Below are 20,714 nucleotides of genomic sequence, written 5' to 3' on the forward strand. Positions count from 1 at the left end.
CACCCAGGCACCATTTTTCTTCAATATTTACAGTTGATAGTGGTTTAGCATTTCTGGGACTAATTAATTAGTGTCTTTCATTGATTTTCTTCCAAATTATGACTTAGAAGAACATCCCTGTGAACCAGAACTCAGGCTAACTTGTTTGTTTCCATGAGCAGTGATTGTGGTGGAAATACCAGTGGGGTGCTTTTCTCTGGCCCCCAGGAGGTAACGTCTGGAAAGAAGAGTACTCTTAATATCAGCCAGATTAGTTGACCAAAATATGCCATCTGATAAATTCTAGACTTAGAAGCCTCTTCATCCTTAAGAGAGGTAAAAACACTTCATTGTTTCCATAATATTGCACGGTTCTGAGGTACCCCAAACGCATTCCAACTAGAAGTGTTTTGGTTTTACCTTTCACTAAGGTATTTGATCACATAATGGTGTGTAACTCATCCTACTAGGCTGGACGTCAAAGGGAAAAGTATGTTCCATCAGTACCTTATTTAAAAGGATTTGCAAGGCACTTGGATGACTAAGTCAGTAGAACGTGCTATTCTTGGTCTTGGATTGTAGGTTTGAGCCCCACATTGTGTGTAGAGGTAATGTAAGTAAATAATAAAATGGAATCTTAATTTTTTTTTAATGTTTTATTTACTTCTGAGAGAGAGAGCGAGATAGCGTGAACAGGGAAGGGTGAGAGAGAGATGGAGACATAGAATCTGAAACAGGCTCCAGGCTCTGAGCTGTCAGCACAGAGCCCGACACGGGGCTCGAACCCACAAACCATGAAATCATGAAGTCGAAGTCAGACGCTTAACCGACTGAGCCACCCAGTTGCCTCGAATCTTAAACAAGGATTTGGGAAAGCACACCCAACGTACTGTGCTCCTCTCTGACTATAGGTGTGGTCCTGGTGGTCTTTGACTGGAGGTCACTTACAAAGTCATTATCTTAGACTTACTAATGTACTACAGTCATCTTAATGACAAAAGCCTTGAGTATGGAAGGATACAGGTGGGTTTTTTAAAAAATGATTGAGGTTTTTCTGGGCAACATGCATACAAACTTGTGTCTCACTAAACAAATGCACACTGTTTTGTTTTTTTTAATATTTTTATTTATTTCTAGGAGAGAGAGAGACAGCGTGAGCAGGGGAGGGTCAGAGAGAGAGGGAGACACAGACTGAAACAGGCTCCAGGCTCTGAGCTGGCAGTCAGCACAGAGCCCGACGCGGGGCTCGAACCCACAAACCGCGAGATCATGACCTAAGCGAAAGTCGGACGCTTAACCGACTAAGCCACCCAGGCGCCCCCCCTTGTGCTCTTTAAGTTCCACCATTATATCTGTTGTCCTGATATCAAGATGCCTAGTCTTCCGCAATTAGTGACAGAATGGGTGCTTGCCTACAAATGATACCTTATACAAATATGGTAGGAAGAGGGGAGTCAAAGCACCAGAGAAACTCACCAAACATGATAGTTTATTTATTTTTTTGTTATCATGTTTTATTTCTGAGAGAGAGAGACAGCATGAGCAGGGGAGGGTCAGAGAGAGAGACGGAATCTGAAACAGGCTCCAGGCTCTGAGCTGGCTGTCAGCACAGAGCCCGATGCGGGTCTTGAACCCACAAACCGTGAGATCATGACCTGAGCCGAAGTTGGACGCTTTACCGACTGAGCCACCCAGGTGCCCCCAAACATGATAGTTTAAATCAGTGGCTTGGGGGAGACAGTGGGGCTGGGTGGAAAACCCAAAGCTGTGGCTTTCTGACCACGGAATCTGATCCATTAACCGGGGAGGGGGGGGGGGGCATAGAGACATGAGTGGAAAGCAGGACTGCTAAGAAAACAGAAGGGAGACAAGTTAGTGTTTGGTACATGCTTGATTGACAGGCTGCTGGTAAGAACTTTGGGCTGCAAGCTTGTTGCCCGATAAGCTCCTATGCGTTTGTCCGTCTGTATGGCGACCCCAACGCTAAGCTAGGGCCTCTTCACCTCTGCTTTCAATATACTTAGACCACCGGTGAGTTGTCAGCTAGAATCAGGAGTACGGGGATTCTGGGAAAAGTGGCTGTTGGCCTTACCCACGTTGAAATAATTCAGCAGAACCATAACTATGTGTAGATTTCAGTGACCTTTCACAGGACCGTGGAAAGACGGAGTACAGTGAGGGGACAAAAGGAAAAGTTATGTGGTGATTATGTATTTCTTAAGTATATATGTAGTCTGAAGTATATATATATTTGAGAGAGATAGCTGTGTATGTGGTCAGAAGGACTAGGAAAACAAAACTATAAGGTAACAATTTCAGGTAACGCTGGAAGTTGATACCTAAATTCATGACAAGGTATATGCAGTACAAACTCTGGGTTCAATATTGTACCCCCCCCACTTCATGTCCACGTGGAACCTCAGAATACAGCCTTATCTAGAAGTAAGGTGTTTGCTTTTGCAACGAAGATGGGGCCATACTGGTTTAGGGTAGGTCCTGACCCAATGATGGGTGTCCTTATCAAACGGAAATTTGGACACAGAGGCTGCACTGAACTCAGGGTTTGACCACGTGAGACAGAAGCAGGGACTGGCCTGGTGCGTCTACCCGCCAAGGGATACAAAGTGTTGTAGGCAACCCCCAGGAGGTGGGAGGGGGGCCTGAGACACATTGTCCTCCAGAGCATCTAGAAGGAGCCAACCGTGCAGATAACTTGATCTCGGGCTTCCAGCCGCCTCAGGTGTGCCACCACGAATGTCTGTCCTCTCAGCCACCCAGTGAGTGGCACCGTGTTACAGCAGCCCCGGGAGAGGACTGCATTCTGAAGGGGGGAAGGGACCTTGGGTTTCCGAACGGCAGCTGGAATCCATTGTGCCCACAGCAGAGCGATTGTGGAGGAGGCACAGCAAAGCGAGACGAGAGGATGGGGTGGGTCATATGTGCTGGTCAGCCAAGAAGACTGACCTTGGTGGCAGCTGGTGTGAACCTTCATGATGAGCTGTTGGGGCAGCCTCACAGGATCCATCTGTTACCATGACAACAGACCCCAGGATGGTGATGTCCGGCCAGGTGGTGGGTCACACTGGGTTGGTATCAGTGGCAATGATGTGTCAGTTGGAGTGCGGATAGAATTTGACGTTGGGGCCGTCGCCATTCCCTGGCTTAGAGGTGGGCTGAGAGAGAGTCAAAGGAGACTCCATTGTTTTGTTCAGGAAAAACTGGCGTAATGGTGACGCATCCGCTGAGATGTGGGTCCTCACACGTGGACAAGGTTTTGGTGGAGCAGCAGGAGATCACTCAAGCCTGTTGAGATGGAGATGAAAGGAGAGGACGATCTCTTTAATATGTTAATTGATTAAAAAAGTAAAATAAAACTGAAAAACTGTTAATCATTTTCTGTAATTCAAAACAAATTTGCATAGAAAGTTATTGAGATCTTTGGTTTCATCTGGAAAAACTTGGGAGCACTGAAATAGCTGCAAGTAGTTGAATCAAACCAGGAAAACGGTTGAGTCCTACGAAGGCGACACAGTCATTACAAATGAATGAAGTGTCGGGGCGCCTGGGTGGCTCAGTTGGTTAAGCGTCCAACTTTGGCTCAGGTCATGATCTCACAATTCGTGGGTTTGAGCCCTGCGTCGGGCTCTGTGCTGCCAGCTCAGGGCCTGGAACCTGCTTCAGACTCTGTGTCTCCCTCTCTCTGGCCCTCCCCTGCTCATGCTGTCTCTCTCTCAGAAATAAATAAAACATGGGGCGCCCGGGTGGCTTAGTCGGTTAAGCGTCCGACTTTCGCTCAGGTCATGATCTCGCGGTTCGTGGGTTCGAGCCCCGCGTCGGGCTCTGTGCTGACTGCCAGCTCAGAGCCTGGAGCCTGTTTCAGAGTCTGTCACTCCCTCTCTCTCTGACCCTCCCCTGCTCATGCTGTCTCTCTCTCTCTCTCTCCGACCCTCCCCTGCTCATGCTGTCTCTCTCTCTCTCTCTCTCTCCTCGAAATAAATAAATAAAACATTTAAAAAAAAAATAGCCAAACTATGGAGAGAGAGCAAATGTGAACTGATGAGTGGATTAAGAAGAGATGATATAGGGGCATCTGGGTGGCTCAGTTGGTTAAGTGTCTGACTCTTGGTTTTCATTCAGGTCATGATCTCATGGCTCATGAGGTCGAGCCCTGCTTGAGACTCTGTGTCTCCCTCTCTCTGGCCCTCCCCTGCTCATGCTGTCTCTCTCTCAGAAATAAATAAAACATGGGGCGCCCGGGTGGCTTAGTCGGTTAAGCGTCCGACTTTCGCTCAGGTCATGATCTCGCGGTTCGTGGGTTCGAGCCCCGCGTCGGGCTCTGTGCTGACTGCCAGCTCAGAGCCTGGAGCCTGTTTCAGTCTGTGACTCTCTCTGACCCTCCCCTGCTCACGCTGTCTCTCTCTCTCTCTCTCCTAGAAATAAATAAAACATTTAAAAAAAAAATAGCCAAACTATGGAGAGAGAGCAAATGTGAACTGATGAGTGGATTAAGAAGAGATGATATAGGGGCATCTGGGTGGCTCAGTTGGTTAAGCGTCCAACTTTGGCTCAGGTCATGATCTCACAATTCGTGGGTTTGAGCCCTGCGTCGGGCTCTGTGCTGCCAGCTCAGGGCCTGGAACCTGCTTCAGACTCTGTGTCTCCCTCTCTCTGGCCCTCCCCTGCTCATGCTGTCTCTCTCTCAGAAATAAATAAAACATGGGGCGCCCGGGTGGCTTAGTCGGTTAAGCGTCCGACTTTCGCTCAGGTCATGATCTCGCGGTTCGTGGGTTCGAGCCCCGCGTCAGGCTCTGTGCTGACTGCCAGCTCAGAGCCTGGAGCCTGTTTCAGAGTCTGTCACTCCCTCTCTCTCTGACCCTCCCCTGCTCATGCTGTCTCTCTCTCTCTCTCTCCGACCCTCCCCTGCTCAAGCTGTCTCTCTCTCTCTCTCTCTGACCCTCCCCTGCTCATGCTGTCTCTCTCTCTCTCTCTCTCTCCTCGAAATAAATAAATAAAACATTTAAAAAAAAAAAAGAAATAAATAAAACATTAAAAAATGTTGTTTTTTTTTTAAATGAATGAATGTGAAGTACAGAAGTCCAAGCATTTTGGCGCACCTGGGTGGGTCAGTCAGTTACGGGTCCAACTCTTGATTTTGGTTCAGGTTGTGATCTCACATGTGTGAGATCGAGCCCCGCATTGACAGCATGGATCCCGCTTGGAATTCTCTCCCTCCTTCTCATTTTGACCCACTCCTGCTGCTTCTCTCTCTCTCTGTCTCTCAAAATAAATAAACATTAAAAAGAAAGAAGTCCAAACATTTTTTTTTTCCTGAGAGAGAGAGAGACAGCGTGAGCAGGGGAGGGTCAGAGAGAGAGGGAGATACAGAATCTGAAGCAGCTCCAGTTCTGAGCTGTCAGCACAGAGCCCGACACGGGGTTTGAACCCATGAATAGTGAGATCATGACCCGAGCCAAAGTCGGACGCTTAACCGGCTGAGCCCCCCAGGCGCCCCAAGAAGTCCAAACATTTAAAGAAAGGAGTTTTGATGTAAAATGGTACAAACCTTTTGATTCTGCTTACATGTAATATGAGACAGGAAAAGTTGTGCACACAAGTGATGAAAGTAAGGACCCCAAAGGAAATGAAGTGTTCAATGCTGAGTTATTGGAGCCTACGGGAGGCAGGGTGCGTTTTTGGTCAGAACATCAGCTCAAGTAGGATGGGAGATGTGGTGGCCACCTTTCTTCTTCATATTGTGATGTTATGAATGTTCTCTTTCAAAAATGAATAAACAGTAAAAAAACCACAATGAGATATCATCTCATACCAATCAGAATAGCTAAACTTAACAACACAAGAAACAAGTGTTGGCGAGGATGCAGAGAAAGGGGAGCTGTCCTGCACTGTTGGGAATGCAAATTGATGCAGCCGCTCTGGAAGACAGTATGGAGGTTCCTCAGTAAATTAAAAATAGAACTACCCTTTGATCCAGAAATTGTACTACTAGATATTTACCCAAAGATTACAAAAGTACAGATTCAGAGAAGTACATGCATCCCACTGTTTATAGCATCATTATCAAAAATGGCCAAACTCGGGGCGCCTGGGTGGCTTAGTCGGTTAGGCATCCGACTTTTGCTTGGGTCATGGTCTCGCGGTTTGTGGGTTCGAGCCCCGCGTCGGGCTCTGTGCTGACTGCCCGCTCAGAGCCTGGAGCCTGTTTCAGTCTGTGACTCTCTCTGACCCTCCCCTGCTCACGCTGTCTCTCTCTCTCTCTCTCCTAGAAATAAATAAAACATTTAAAAAAAAAATAGCCAAACTATGGAGAGAGAGCAAATGTGAACTGATGAGTGGATTAAGAAGAGATGATATAGGGGCATCTGGGTGGCTCAGTTGGTTAAGTGTCTGACTCTTGGTTTTCATTCAGGTCATGATCTCATGGCTCATGAGGTCGAGCCCTGCTTGGGATTCTCTGTCTCCCTCTCTCTGCCTGTCCCCTGCTCATGCTGTCTGTCTCTGAGAAATAAATAAAAAAACATTAAAAAAATTTTTTTAAAACAGAATGGAAGATAGGAAACCATAGTTTGGAGCTATAGCCAGGTATTTGAGGAATTCAGAATTCAGGATCTAGTCTAGTTTATAGGAAATAGTATTAAAATCCAATATCTACAAAGATATGTTATTGAAACATTTTTTTCTCTCTGAATTCACTCTTATTTCAAGATATAGCCAAATAAAGATGAATTTATTTGAAAAATAAGTCCAACTTTTACAGATTTGGCCCAATTATTTATATAAACTCAGCAAGAATAGTTACTGGCCATATCAATTTTTATAAAAACTTTGTTTCTTTTTATAAAGAATCTCTAGATTGAACTTCTAATAGCCTCTCAAGGCCAGAAGGCAAGCCAAATACCAGTCTTTAGACTTGTCTGCAATACCCGTATATTTGGGTGAATACTTCTTCTCAAGGTCCCCAAAATATCCTGTGTTTTCCTCCACCTACCAGGAAGTGATACTCTTTACTCACCAGGTAAGGCTGCTGGGAACTCTGTCAGGAAGATATCAGAGTAACATTTATTTATTTTTCTTTTTTTTTTTTTAATTTTAATGTTTATTTTTGAGAGAGAGACAGAGACAAAGAATGAACAGGGTAGGGGTAGAGAGAAAGGGAGACACAGAATATGAAGCAGGCTCCAGGCTCTGAGCTGTCAGCACAGAGCCCAACATGGGGCTCGAACCCATGAACCGTGAGATCGTGACCTGAGCGGAAGTTGGATGCTTAACCAACTGAGCCACCCACGTGCCCCTCTCTCTTTTATTTGAAAATAAATATTTTCAAACATAAAAGAAAATCCATTTATTTCATAGTGCGTCCTGAGCACACACACACAAAACTATATTCTAAAGCTTTTCCCCCAGAAGCGTTCTGTTTTAAAATTTTAACTGTTTATTTATTTTGAGAGAGAGCATGAGTGTGGGAGAGACAGACAGAGGGGGAGAGAGAGGATCCCAAGCAGGCCTCCCACTGTCCACACAGAGCCTGATGTGGGGCTCGAACTCACAAACCCTGAAATCGTAACTGAGCCAAAGTTGGACACTCAGCCAACTGATGACCCAGGTGCCCCCCACCCCCAGACTTTCTACAACATCCTTTTACACTCACATTTTGTCCTCAGGTTGTTGTCTCTAAATAACCAGTCTCATTTTAAGGCAAAATTACTTCTATTTCCTCAACACAATGTATTCCCATCCCTTAGGTCTTTCTTGTAGCTCCTTCTTTACTGCACACAAGATTGTTTTCCTCCGTTTCCATCTGCCATAATTACATTTGGAACCATTTTAACCCTTAGAAACCTTGTCCTCCAGTGAAAACCAATTATGAACTATCTATTACAGCAGGATTCTTTAGATGACATATTTATGATACATTTATAGTTTCTTTCTTTCTTTCATAGTTTATTGTCAAGTTGGATTCCTTATAACACCCAGTGCTCATCCCCACAAGTGCCCTCCTCCATGCCCATCATCTCCCTTCCCCTCCCCCCGACCCCCATCAGCCCTCAGTTTGTTCTCAGTATTCAAGAGTCTCTCATGGTTTGCCTCCCTCCCTCTCCCCAACTATTTTCCCCCTTCTCTTCCCCCATGGTCCTCCATTAAGTTTCTCCTAATCATCCTATAAGTGGAAGAATATGGTATCTGTCTTTCTCTGCCTGACTTATTTTGCTCAGCATAACACCCTCAAGGTCCATCCATGTTGCTACACAAGGCCAGATTTCATTCTTTCTCATTGCCATGTAGTATTCCATCGTATAGATGAACCACATCTTCTTGATCCATTCGTCCGTTGATGGGCACTTAGGCTCTTTCCATGTTTTGGCTATTGTGGAGAGTGCTGCTGTGAACATTGGGGTCCATGTGCCCCTAGGCATCAGCACTCCTGTGTCCCTTGGGTAAATTCCCAGCAGTGCTATTGCTGGGTCCTAGGGGAGTTCTACTGTTAATTTTTTGAGTAATCTCCACACTGTTTTCCAGAAGGGCTACACCAGTTTACATTCCCACCAGCAGTGTAGGAGGGTACCCGTTTCTCCACATCCTCGCCAGCATCTAGAATCCTCTGATTTGCTCATTTTAGCCACTCTGACCGGCGTGAGGTGGTATCTCAGTGTGGTTTTGACTGGTATTTCCCTGATGAGGAGGGACGCTGAGCATCGTTTCATGTGTCTGTTGGCCACCTGGATGTCCTCTTTGGAGAAGTGTCTGTTCATGTCTTCTGCCCATTTCTTCACTGGATTATTTGCTTTTCAGGTGTGGAGTTTGGTGAGTTCCTTATAGATTTTGGATACTAGCCCTTTATCTGATATGTCATTTGCGACTATCTTTTCCCATTCCGTCGGTTGCCTATTAGTTTTATGGATTGTTTCCTTTGCCGTGCAGAAGCTTTTAATCTTGATGAGGTCCCAATAGTTCATTTTTGCTCTTGATTCCCTTGCTTTGGGGTTTTGTCAAGTAAGAAATTGCTGAGGTGGAGGTCAAGGAGGTTGTTTCCTGCTTTCTCCTCTAGGGTTTTGATAGTTTCTTGTCTCACATTCAGGTCCTTTATCCATTTTGAGTTTATTTTTGTGTATGGTGTGAGAAAATGATCCAGTTTCATTGTTCTGCATGTTGCTGTCCAGTTCTCCCAGCACCATCTGTTAAAGAGGCTGTTTTTTTTTCCATTGGATACTCTTTCCTGCTTCGTCAAAGATTAGTTGGCCATACATTCGTGGGTCCAAATCTGAGTTCCCTATTCTGTTCCATTGGTCAATGTGTCTGTTTTTGTGCCAATACCATACTGTCTTGATGATGACAGCTTTGTAGTAGAGGCTAAAGTCTGGGATGGTGATGCCTCCCGTTTTGGTTTTCTTCTTCAGTATTGCTTTGGCTATTCCAGGTCTTTTGTGGTTCCGTACAAATTTTGGGATAGTTTGTTCTAGCTTTGAGAAGAATGCTGGTGCCATTTTGATTGAGATTGCATTGAATGTGTAGGTTGTTTTGGGTAGTTTTTAGCAGCATGCCTTTTTCATAATACAGCCTTTCAGTGAGGCACAAAACATGTTTTCCAATTATCCCAATTATCTTTAGTTTTTCTGCAATAAGAAGCCAAAAGCAGATAAAACTTATGTTTGATAATTAACATGTCAGTACTTTATCTTATTTAGAAAAGACTGGGGCACCTGGGTGGTACAGTTGGTTAAGCACCTGACTTTGGCTCAGGTCTTGAACCTGCAGCTCATGAGTGTAAGCTCTGCATCAGGCTTATAATGATGGTGCATATATCTACGCTCCCTGGAAGGACCACCTCAATATATACAGCAAATAGTAGTAAAAATAAAGGCAGAAAATGACAGTAGTACAATAATCGTAGGAGAATTTAACACTCTGCTAATGTGAATGTGTAGAACATCCAGATTGATCGTCAGTAAGGACAGGGTGGGTTTCAATGACACGTTAAACCTGGTGGACTTAACAGACACATGTGGACGTTCCATCCCGAACAGCAGAACACACATTCTTTTCAAGCGCACGAGGAACATTCTCCAGCACAGACCATATGTTAGGCCACCTAACAAGTCTCAGTAAATTTAACAAGACTAACGTCATCCCAAGCGTGTTTTCCATGCGCCGCAGTATGAAGTTACACGTCAGGTACAAGAACAAGATGAAACTCAACCATGCGGGGATAACAGCACGCTGCTAAAAAACAGTAGGTCAGCAAGGACATGAAAGTGGAATCATTATATACCCGGAGCCACGTAAAATGAATGAATGCAGTGATGGAGAAATTTTGGCCTGTGTAGCACACGGAGCTGTAAGCAGGAAGTGCACAGTGACACACGCTTACCCCAGGACACAAGAAAAATCTCCATGTAACCTGGCACCTGGAGAAACTAGAAAAGGAAGAACAAGCAAAGCCCAAATCATAGAGAACAGAGCAGAAATAGATGAAACGGAGATTTAAAAATAGAAATGGTCAAGACAACCAAGAGCTCATTCTATTTTGTTTTGTCTTAATTAGGCCATTAACCCATTTTATTGTACAAGGAAACATACAGATAAAACTGTAGTCCCACTATTCATAGTTATTTAGTTCACACCGAGTATATGTCTTTCCAGATTTCTGTGGACAAACACACGTATCAGTACTTTTACAAAGATACGAAGATACCGTAAATGTCTTGGTGTCGGCTTAAACCTGTATGTCTTTTTTAATACGAGTTGCTTTTAAAAATATTTTTAATGTTTATTTCTGTTTTTGAGAGAGAGACAGAGCATGAGAGAGGGGAGAGCAGAGAGAGAGGGAGACACAGAAACCGAAGCAGGTTCCAGGCTCCGCCGCACTGTCAGCACAGTCAGCAGGGAGTCTGACAAGGTTCTCGAACCCATAAGAGAGATCATAACCTGAGCTGATGTCAGATGCTCAATCAGCTGAACCACCCAGGCGCCCCTTAAACCTGTATCTTATTACATGTGCACATAGGTCTATATCATTAAGACCGCATTGCGGCTCCTGGGTGACACAGTTGGTTAAACTTTCGACTCGGCTCAAGTCATGAACTGTGAGATCAAGCCCTGTGTCAGCTTCTGTGCTGAAAGCTCAGAGCCTGGAGACTGCTTCCAATTCTGTGTCTCCCTCTCTCTCTGCCCCTCCCCCATGTGCTCTCTCTCTCTCTCAAAAATTAAAAACAAAACATTAAGAAGAAACAGTGCAGGGGCACCTGAGTGGCTTAGTCGGTTAAGCGTCCGACTTTCGCTTAGGTCATGATCTCGCGGTTCGTGGGTTCGAGCCCCGCGTCGGGCTCTGTGCTGACTGCCGTCTCAGAGCCTGGAGCGTGTGTCGGAGTCTGTGACTCCCTCTCTCTCTGACCCTCCCCTGCTCACTCTCTCTCTCTCTCTCTCTCCTAGAAATAAATAAAACATAAAAAATTAATAAAAAAAAAAAGAAGAAGAAACAGTGCATTACCTTCTGCTGTAGGGATACACCAAAATTTATTTAATTACTTATCACTGGACCTTTTTGTTTCACTAATATTTACATTTTGTAAACTCGCCTAGAACAACATCTTTGTCTCTTGTGTAATTATTTCCTTAGGATAAAGTCCTAGGAATGGGATTGTAAGGTGTAAGAGAGTACAGGCATTTGTAAGGCTTTAGGACCTTGTCTTCAGGGTGTATCTGTTATCTCTTCCCTCCAAACCAGCTCCTCTGTGCAGCCAATCCCCAGTCTCCGGCTTTCAGCACAGGTGGGGACAGCCAGAACACCCCCGTCAACATTCCCGCCCGGTCTGGCAGCCTTTAGATAGTTGAACTGCTGAGATATGTCCGGGAACTCAGATATTCCCTTGGCACCACAGGGACGATCTGGAATAGCCTTCTCTCATGGCGTATTCTCACCAGAGACCCAGATGGGGGCAATCCCTCTGCCATATCTAAGCAGCTGTTCTGGCTCTAGGGCTATTTTAGTTTTAAACTTCTGGAAAATTTTATCTTTGTTGGGTTCATGTTTTGCTGTGGAATCTAGCTCTTCCTCAGGTGCTTCACCCACGCTTCCCGTAATTCCGATTCCCTTCCCTTTTCAACAACTTCAGGTGTAACCTCATCTTCTGTTCCTACTACAATTTCGGATGCTGCTGTGTGCAAGCCTGCTCATGTCCCCATCTCCAGCCCAGGGTCTGAGGCCCCTTACCTTGGTGCCTGGTGACATCTGGAGCATGTTTGGGGCCCAAACAGCCACCGACCTTGCAGAGATGAGCACCAGGCTGGCGCTGGAGGCCCAGACCCTCCTGTCTCTGGAGCAGGGTCCTCAGAAGGTGGCTCATCGGAGTAAAAGTCATTTTTCCCGGGTACCTGACTTCTAAAACTTGCTTCAGAGCTACTCGTTGGGCAGTCGCCATGCTGACACTGCCTCCATGAGGCCCTGCTCAGCTGGCCCGGCTCAGGTGACCGCCAGGGAGCAATAGACCCTGACCGCTCATGTGCTCACACTCTAAGAGCTGGTTCTTTGGAAAGATACAGTCGATAAAATCTGGCAAAACTAATCAAAAAAACAAGAGAGAAGACTCAAGATCAGAAATGGAAGAAAATTACAGTTGACGCCACAGAAATAACAGTGGATTGGGGCTTCTGGGTGGCTCAGATGGTTGAATGTCCGACTTTGGCTCAAGTCATGATCTCACGGTTGGTGGGTTCGAGCCCCGCATCGGGCTCTGTGCTGACAGCTAGCTAAGAGCCTGGAGCCTGCTTCGGATTCTGTGTCTCCCTCTCTCTCTGACCTTCCCCTGCTACACTGTGTGTGTGTGTGTCTGTCTCAGAAATAAATAAAATATTAAAAAAAAAGAAATAACAGTGGATTAAAAGAGATTACTCTGAAAAATTGTATACCAACAAATTGCACAATGCAGAAGAAACAGATACATATTTAGAAACTACAGTCTGTTAAGAGTTGATCAGGTTGAATAGAAAATATCAACAGGTCTATTACTAGAAACAAAATTGAATTACTAATCAAACCACTTCCAGGAAAAATTCAGGACCACTCAGAGGACTTCACAGGTGCATTCTTCCAACATACAAAGAAGACGTAACACCTACCCTACTCAAACTATCTCAAAATGTAGAAGAGGAAGGAATGCTTGTAAATTCTTTCATGAGGCAAGAATTACCCTCATACCAAACACAAGGTTAATACAAAAAAATTATAGATGAATATCCCCGATAAACATGGATACAAAAATACTAAACAAAATATTACCACCCTGAATTCAAAATACATTCAAAAGGGCATTCACCACAATCTAGTGAGGTTCCAGGAATGCAAAGATTTTTTTTTTTTGTACAAATAGTTTATTGTCAAGTTGGTGCAAAGATTTTTTTAAATACATGTATATCAATCAAAATAAGATACCAGATTAATGAAATAACTTACAAAAATCATGTGATCATCTCCATAGATGTAGAAAATCATTTGACAAAATTCAACCTCCTTTCCATTTCTTTTTTTTTTTTTTTACATTTATTTATGTATTTTGAGAGAGAGAGCGAGCGAGCTAGTGCGAGGCAGGGGAGGGGCAGAGAGAGAGGGAGAGAGAGACCCATGGAGATGCTATCAGTATGTAGAACCCGAGGTGGGGCTTAGTTTCACCAACAGTGAGATCATGACCTCAGCTGAAACCAAGAGACACTCAACCAGCTGAGCCACCAGAGCACCTCAATCTCCATTCCCAATAAAAGTTCTCCAAGAAATGTGTACACAAGGAAAAGGCCATATATAACAAACCCAGAGCTAACCTACTCAATGGTGAGGAGCCAAAAGCTTTTCCTCTAAGATCAGGAACAAACCAGGATGTCCACTCTCACCACTTTCATTCAACACAGTACTGGAAGTCCTAGCCATAGGAGTCTGACAAGATAAAGAAATAAGAAATATGTAGACTGTTAAGGAAGAAAATTGTTAGTATATGCAGATGATAAGAAAGTATATAGAGAGGGGCGCCTGGGTGGCTTAGTCGGTTAAGCGTCCGACTTTCGCTTAGGTCATGATCCCGCAGTTCGTGGGTTCGAGCCCCGCGTCGGGCTCTGTGCTGACTGCCAGCTCAGAGCCTGGAGCCTGTTTCAGTCTGTGACTCCCTCTCTCTCTGACCCTCCCCTGCTCACGCTGTCTCTCTCTCTCTCTCTCCTAGAAATAAATTAAAAAAAAAAAATAAGAAAGTATATAGAGAAAATCCTTAAGACTTTACAAAATTATTAGAAATAATAAATTAATTTAGATCCATTACAGAATTAAAAATTAATATACCAAAATCTGTTGCATTTCTATACCTAATAAAAAAAAAAAGCAGATGAGAAATTAAGAAAACAGGGGCAACTGGGTGGCTCAGTCAGTTAAGCATCCAACTTCAGCTCAGGTCACGATCTCACAGTTTGTGGGTTCAAGCCCCACACTGGGTTCTGTGCTGGCAGCTCAAAGCCTGGAGCCTGTTTCAGATTCTGTGTCTCCCTCTCTCTCTGCCCCTCCCCCACTCATGCTCTGTCTCTCTCTGTCTCAAAAATAAATAAACTGTAAAAAAGGTTGCTGCAAAAAGAGAAATTAAGAAAACAAACTCATGTCCAATGCCTTCAAAAACAATAAAAGACAGTGAGTGAATGTACCCAATTGAAGTTGAAAGACCTGTACTCTGAAACTTATAAGACATTTAATGAACAAAATTGAAGATGATAAAATAAATCCAAAGATATAGTATTGTCATGGATTGCAAGGATTAATATTGTTAGAAATGCCCATAGTATGAAAAGCACTCTACCTATTCAATGCAATCCCTGTCAACATACTAACAGTAGTTTTAAAGATCTAGAGCAAGAAATTCTAAAATTTGGACGGAAACCAAAAAGATTCCAAATAGCCAAAACAGTTTTGAGAAAGCATCCCAAAGATGAAGATGTAACAGTCCCAGATTTCAAACTATACTAAACAAAACAGTATAGTACTGGCAGAAAAACAGACACAGAGATTAAGACAACAGAATAGGGAGTCCAGACGTAAACCCATACTTATATGGCCAGATTATCTACAAAGAAGGATCTGAGAATATACAATGGAGAAAGGACTCTCTCTTCAATAAATGGTGTTGCGAAAATGAGACAGCTCCCTGCAAGGAGATGAAACTGGATCACCTTCTTACACCTTGCACAAATGTATATTCAATATGGATTAAGTATCTCAGTGTAAGATTTGAATCCATACATGTCTTGAGACAAAACAGAGATGCTGAAGTCATGGACATCAACCTTCGCAATATTTTTCTGGAATCATCCCTTCAAGAAAGGGAAACAAAAGGAAAAAATAAAAAAATCAAAAGAAGAATGTAGTAGGCATTTTCCCAGTGAAGATATAGAGATGTCCACTTGGCACATGAAAGGCTGCTCAATGTCACTGATCCTCACAGAAATGCACATCAAAACCACAATGAGGTACCACTTCACAGAAGCCAGAATGGCTAGTATCAGAAAGATCAGAAGTAACATGTGATGGTGAGGGTGTGGAGGAAAAAAACATCTCATTATTGTTGGGATTTAAATTGGTGCAGTCACCTTGGAAAATACTATGGAGTTTCCACAAAAAACTAAACACAAGTACCATATGTCCATAATTCCATTTCTGGGTAGATACACTTACAAAAAAATAACTAACATAAAAAGATATGTGCACCATCACGTTCCCTGTGCATTAGTCACAGTATTTAAGATATGGGAGCAATGCAGGAGTCCATCAACAGATGAAGGGATAGTGACCATGCAATATCTACATACAAGGGGTATCACTCAGCCATATAAAATGGATGAAGTCTCGCCATTTGTGACAACATGGAGGGACCCACAGGGTATTATTCCAAGTAAATAAGTCCAAAAGACAAACACCATATTTTACTTATATGTGGAATCTAAACAACATAATGAATGGATAAACAGCAGAAAATAGAGGGGTGCCTGGGTGGCTCAGTCGGTTAGGTGTCCGATTTTGGTTCAGGTCATGATCTCATGGTTTGTGGGTTCGAGGCCCACATCAGGCTCTGTGCTGACAGCTAGCTCAGAGCCTGGAGCTGCTTCGGATTCTGTGACTCCTTCTCTCTCTGACCCTCCCCTGCTCATGCCGTCTCTGTCTCTCTCAGAAATAAATAAGACATTAAAAAAAACCCAGGAAATAGAAACAGATATAAAACTATAGAGAAGAAATTGGAATTTGTAAGATTGGAAGAGGCCGGAGGAACATGTGAAGTAGGTAAAGGGGACTGAGAAGTGGAAAGTTGGGCTTATTAAATAAATAAGTGATGGGAATGAAGAGTACAGCACAGGCAATATGGCCAATAATATTTTAATAGTTTTGTATAGTGACCAGTGGTAATTCCACTTATTGTGGTGAACATTTTGTAATGATTGTAGTTGTCCAATCACTATGCTATACAACTGACAATATTATAGATCCACATACTTCCACTAAAGGAAAAAAACACATTTATCCATCATCCATGAACTTGAAGACTAAAGTAAGAGCCCAACTTCCAGACTGCTTGTTGTCCTTCAAATTCCTCCTGATGAGAGCTATTCTCAGGGGCAGGGCAGCAGCCACACATACCATCCAACCACCTAATGGCAGCTGGGGCAGCGCAGGAAGCCTTCCCCGGGGGCCTCTGTGCCTTCAGAACAGACCAGTATTCCTCCTGTTGACCAAGTTCTGAAGAAGGAAGAAGCATTTGGACGTATCCATTAGAAAGGTGACTCAGTCTGGGATGCCTGGGTGGCTCAGTTGGTTAAGGGTCTGACTTTGGCTCAGGTCATGATCTCACAGTTTGTGGGTTCGAGCCCCATGTCCAGCTCTGTGCCGACAGCTCAGAGCCTGGAGCCTGCTTCGGATTCTGTGTCACCCTCTCTCTCTGTCTCTCCCCTGCTCACTCTCTGTCTCTCTTTCTCAAAGTAAATAAATATTTTAAAATATTAAAAAATGTTTTTTTAAAAAAGGTGACTTAGTCTTTGTTCGAGAAGGGTGATGTCTGTCATTCACCTCGCTTACCTATAGGACTTTTCACCCATCTTCACCTTTGTGGTGAGCCTTTTGTATTCCTCTTGTAGAGGTAGGGTGTGGATGTGTGCATTTTGCCCAATTCCTTCCTATTTTGCTTTTCTGATACTTATCTCCACAATAGTCTCCATATGTTTTGTGCATAGAAGTGGCAGAGAGAATCCCAAGCAGGCCCCAGGCTGTCAATGTGCGGAGCCCACGCAGGGCTGGAGGTCATGAACCATGAGGTCATGACTTGAGCTTAAGTAGAATGCTTAACCCACAGAACCACGCAGGTGCCCCAGTCTCCATCTGTTTGGAGGTATCTGTGAGTGAATGGGCTGCCATTTTGTACACTTTTCCTATTATTGCCAAAGACCCAAATCACTAATGTCTTAAGAATTTTTCTTTGGTCACATGTCCATTCTTCTTGATGAACCTCATTTACATTTTGAGATCATTATATGAATAGAAATTGGCGTATGGTGTATTTTCTTACCTGTATACATCAGATCATTTCCAAGAAATTAAATTAGGCTTATAGTTTCTTCCAGTAGAGGTGAAATGTGTGGATCAAAGACTCTGTGGAATACTTTGCAGAATGGGCTACTGAGTGAAGAGAAAACAGTAATATTTACAATAAATGATCCCTGTTTTGTTTCTGGAGAAAACCAGAAGTTTCATAGCAGTGGAGATGAGACCCAAACCCAACAAAGTGTTTGAGGTGAGAGACACTTGTACGTGTGGGACGGGGGGATCTGGAGAGATTGTGAGACTAACTTGAAGTTAGAGAACAGCTGCAAATCTAGCTCAACAATCGTGTTGGTGGAATTTTCACAAGACAGAGTTTTTATAACTGCATTCTAGGAATTGATCATCTGAAAAACAATTCAGTTGGAAACAATGGTCAGGAAAAATCACATGTAAGAAACCCAGAAAGTTATGATGGTACTAATGCCAAAGCATTATCTTGCTCCACTTTCTCACCATGCAGACAGTGCCCCAAACATATTCATTCATTGGAAATGGACATTAAGTAGTCCAACAATGGTTAAAAGCGTCAATAGATCATTAATTAATAAAGAGATTGCTTATAATCATTATTCCCTAACCACGTGCCTTCCTATATTGAACAGAAGTTCTTTGGTGGAGGATGTCTGTGAACGTATTGAAGATCAATGTGGAGAATCTCTGAGCCCGGTTACAAGTCTTACTGTGCGTGAGGGGTGCCCCACTGGAGGCAAATCCTGTGAATGCGCTAAGTGTAGAGAAGCCTTCGCAGATGGTTCCTTCCTTGAGAAGCCGAGAGGATCTCAGGCAGGACTCAAACCTAGTCCCGGTGAGGAATGTGGGCCAGCCTGTAGCTCCGTCATGAGCCTCAGCCCTCATGTGGACGCAGACCTTGTAGAGAAACCCGGTGAAGGTCAGGACACCGGGAGTGCTTCTGAGACATACGTGAAGAGTCTCAGTAGTAATACCTCTCTGGAGTGCAAGAAATGTGGAAAAGCTTTCACCTGCACGGCCTCCTTTCAGGGTCATGTGCAAGGTCACTGTGGACAGGGTGTCCATGCGTGTGACGTGTGTGGGAAAACCTTTACGTATCACTCTGGTCTTATTCATCATGTGAGAATTCACACTGGGGAGAGACCCTATCAATGTCAGGAGTGTGGGAGAGCCTTCTGGTATAAGTCAAGGCTTCAAAAACATGTGAGGACCCACACTTAGGAGAAACACTATGAATGACCACACTGTGGGAAAGCCTTCACTTGTCCCTCTTCCCTTCGAGGACACACGTGTAAGCACAGTGATGTGAAACCCTATGAACTTAAAGCACCATGGAAAAGCCTTCAGGTATCCCAGGAATATTTGACCACAGACACACTGTGGGAAAGCATTTATTCTCGCTTAAAATCTTACTTATTTTTATTTTTTAATTTTTCCCCTTAAAATTGTATTTAAAATGTGAGCCAATAAAATGGAGAAGATCCTGAATTGGCACAATTTTGGGAAAACTTCAGGTATAGAACTTCAAGCGTTTTCTTCATGAAAATTCAGGTGGGACAAAAATCTTTTCGTTGTTGTGAATATAGCTTTTACTTTCCTGGTGCCTCTTCTTAGTAGGGCAAACCTCTGGGGATCCTCTGTTACTCTGAGAAAGTCTAATTCTGGCTTGATGTTCAGCCTTTGTTCAGCTTCAGCAAAGTTAAGTCATTGGGCTTTATTTGGATCCACACAGGGGCCTGTCTTAACAGGTTCGGGAGAGGAAGGACTGGGGAGAGAATCAGAGGAAAAGGACCTTCAGTGGAAGGATTAGAAGCAGCGCGGTGGTGGGGCGCCTGGGGGGCTCAGTCGGTTAAGTGTCCGACTTCAGCTCAGGTCATGATCTCACAGTTCATGGGTTCAAGCCTGGCATCGGGCTCTGTGCTGACAGCTCGGAGCCCGGAGCTGCTTCAGATCCTGTGTCTCCCTCTCTCTCTGCCCCTCCCCCGCTCATGCTCTGTTTCTCTCTGTCTCGCTAATAAATAAACATTAAAAATTTAAAAAAAAAAGGAGGACGGCGGTACACAGGAGGGGGGGGCAGAGGGGAGGCGGGGAGGGAGCACTGATGCCTGGTCTGCACTGGAAGGAGCTCCCTCCTGTCTGGAGACAAAGACGATGGGGAAGGAGGAGGCTCGGAAGCCACTTGGACACCTTCCACGGGTTTGTCTCTGAGAATTTAGAAATGGTGTCTTGCAGAGATGGGAACTTATATCCTGATAGTGTCAGGAAGCTTCCAAATACCCATTAAAGTAGGCATCTCATCTGGTTATGACAAATTTAGAGCCATAACTGTTCAATTTTGATAAGAGTCATTTAGGGGAGGTCAGAAGTCTTTCGTGATGGCCATTGATGTTCTCAGTTACCCCTGCTGAAGTTAGTTCATGTAGTTAGAAATTCACTTGAGGAATGACCGCAGTTTTCAAACGTAAAACCAGAGAGGACCGCTGAATAGGGGCTGAGGGACTCCCTCATACATTTTGATGACTGGGATCCCATTCCATAGCTTTTCCTTTAGAGCAAAAATAGCAAATCCTAAGAAACACAGTTTCAACAGGAACAGGCTGGTTCGAAAAAGACATGGTCCAGAGGCCCGCACGGTTCCAGGCAGGAATAGTCTGAGTCCACACAGGGGTAGGACTGAAGGCCAGCAGACTTCTAATGGGCACAGGTTTTGACCTCCAAGTACATAAACGTTAGTGTCTGGTATTTTACAAGCAAAAAAGGATTTGTTGGCAATAGCAAGAATTGCAAATCAGGACATGCAAGAGATGGCAAAACCATGGGCAAGTTCAGAGAAGAAAGGAGAGGATGCCGTTTTACAGGGAAAAGGGAGAATTGGGGTTGGTTGTTGTAAAGAAAAAGACCTTTGGGACAAACAGGGTGGGGTGGAGGTTTGAAGATGGTGCCTTCTCACTGGCTGGTCTGTGACCACCTTTCATCAGCTGGGCTGTGATACCCTCTCAGCTGTTCTCTGGCCATCTCTCATTGACTGGTATGACTCTGTCTCCTTGGTGGGGTGTTACTGGGTCGAGGAAAGCTCCGTCCACTTCCGTGGCTTTTCCCATCAGTGGGGTCCGCAACTGGCCAGGAGCTGGATGGGAAA

At 44.2% G+C, this 20,714-nt stretch overlaps 1 pseudogene; it reads right to left on the reverse strand.

The window, feature by feature from the left end:
• Window positions 1-11,683: 11,683 nt before the first annotated feature.
• LOC120242064 lies at window positions 11,684-17,103 on the reverse strand (annotated as a pseudogene).
• Between the last annotated feature and the right edge of the window lie 3,611 nt (window positions 17,104-20,714).

Source organism: Hyaena hyaena, unplaced genomic scaffold, assembly GCF_003009895.1.
Source record: "Hyaena hyaena isolate Hyena2069 unplaced genomic scaffold, ASM300989v1 scaffold_296, whole genome shotgun sequence".
Taxonomy (NCBI): domain Eukaryota; kingdom Metazoa; phylum Chordata; class Mammalia; order Carnivora; family Hyaenidae; genus Hyaena; species Hyaena hyaena.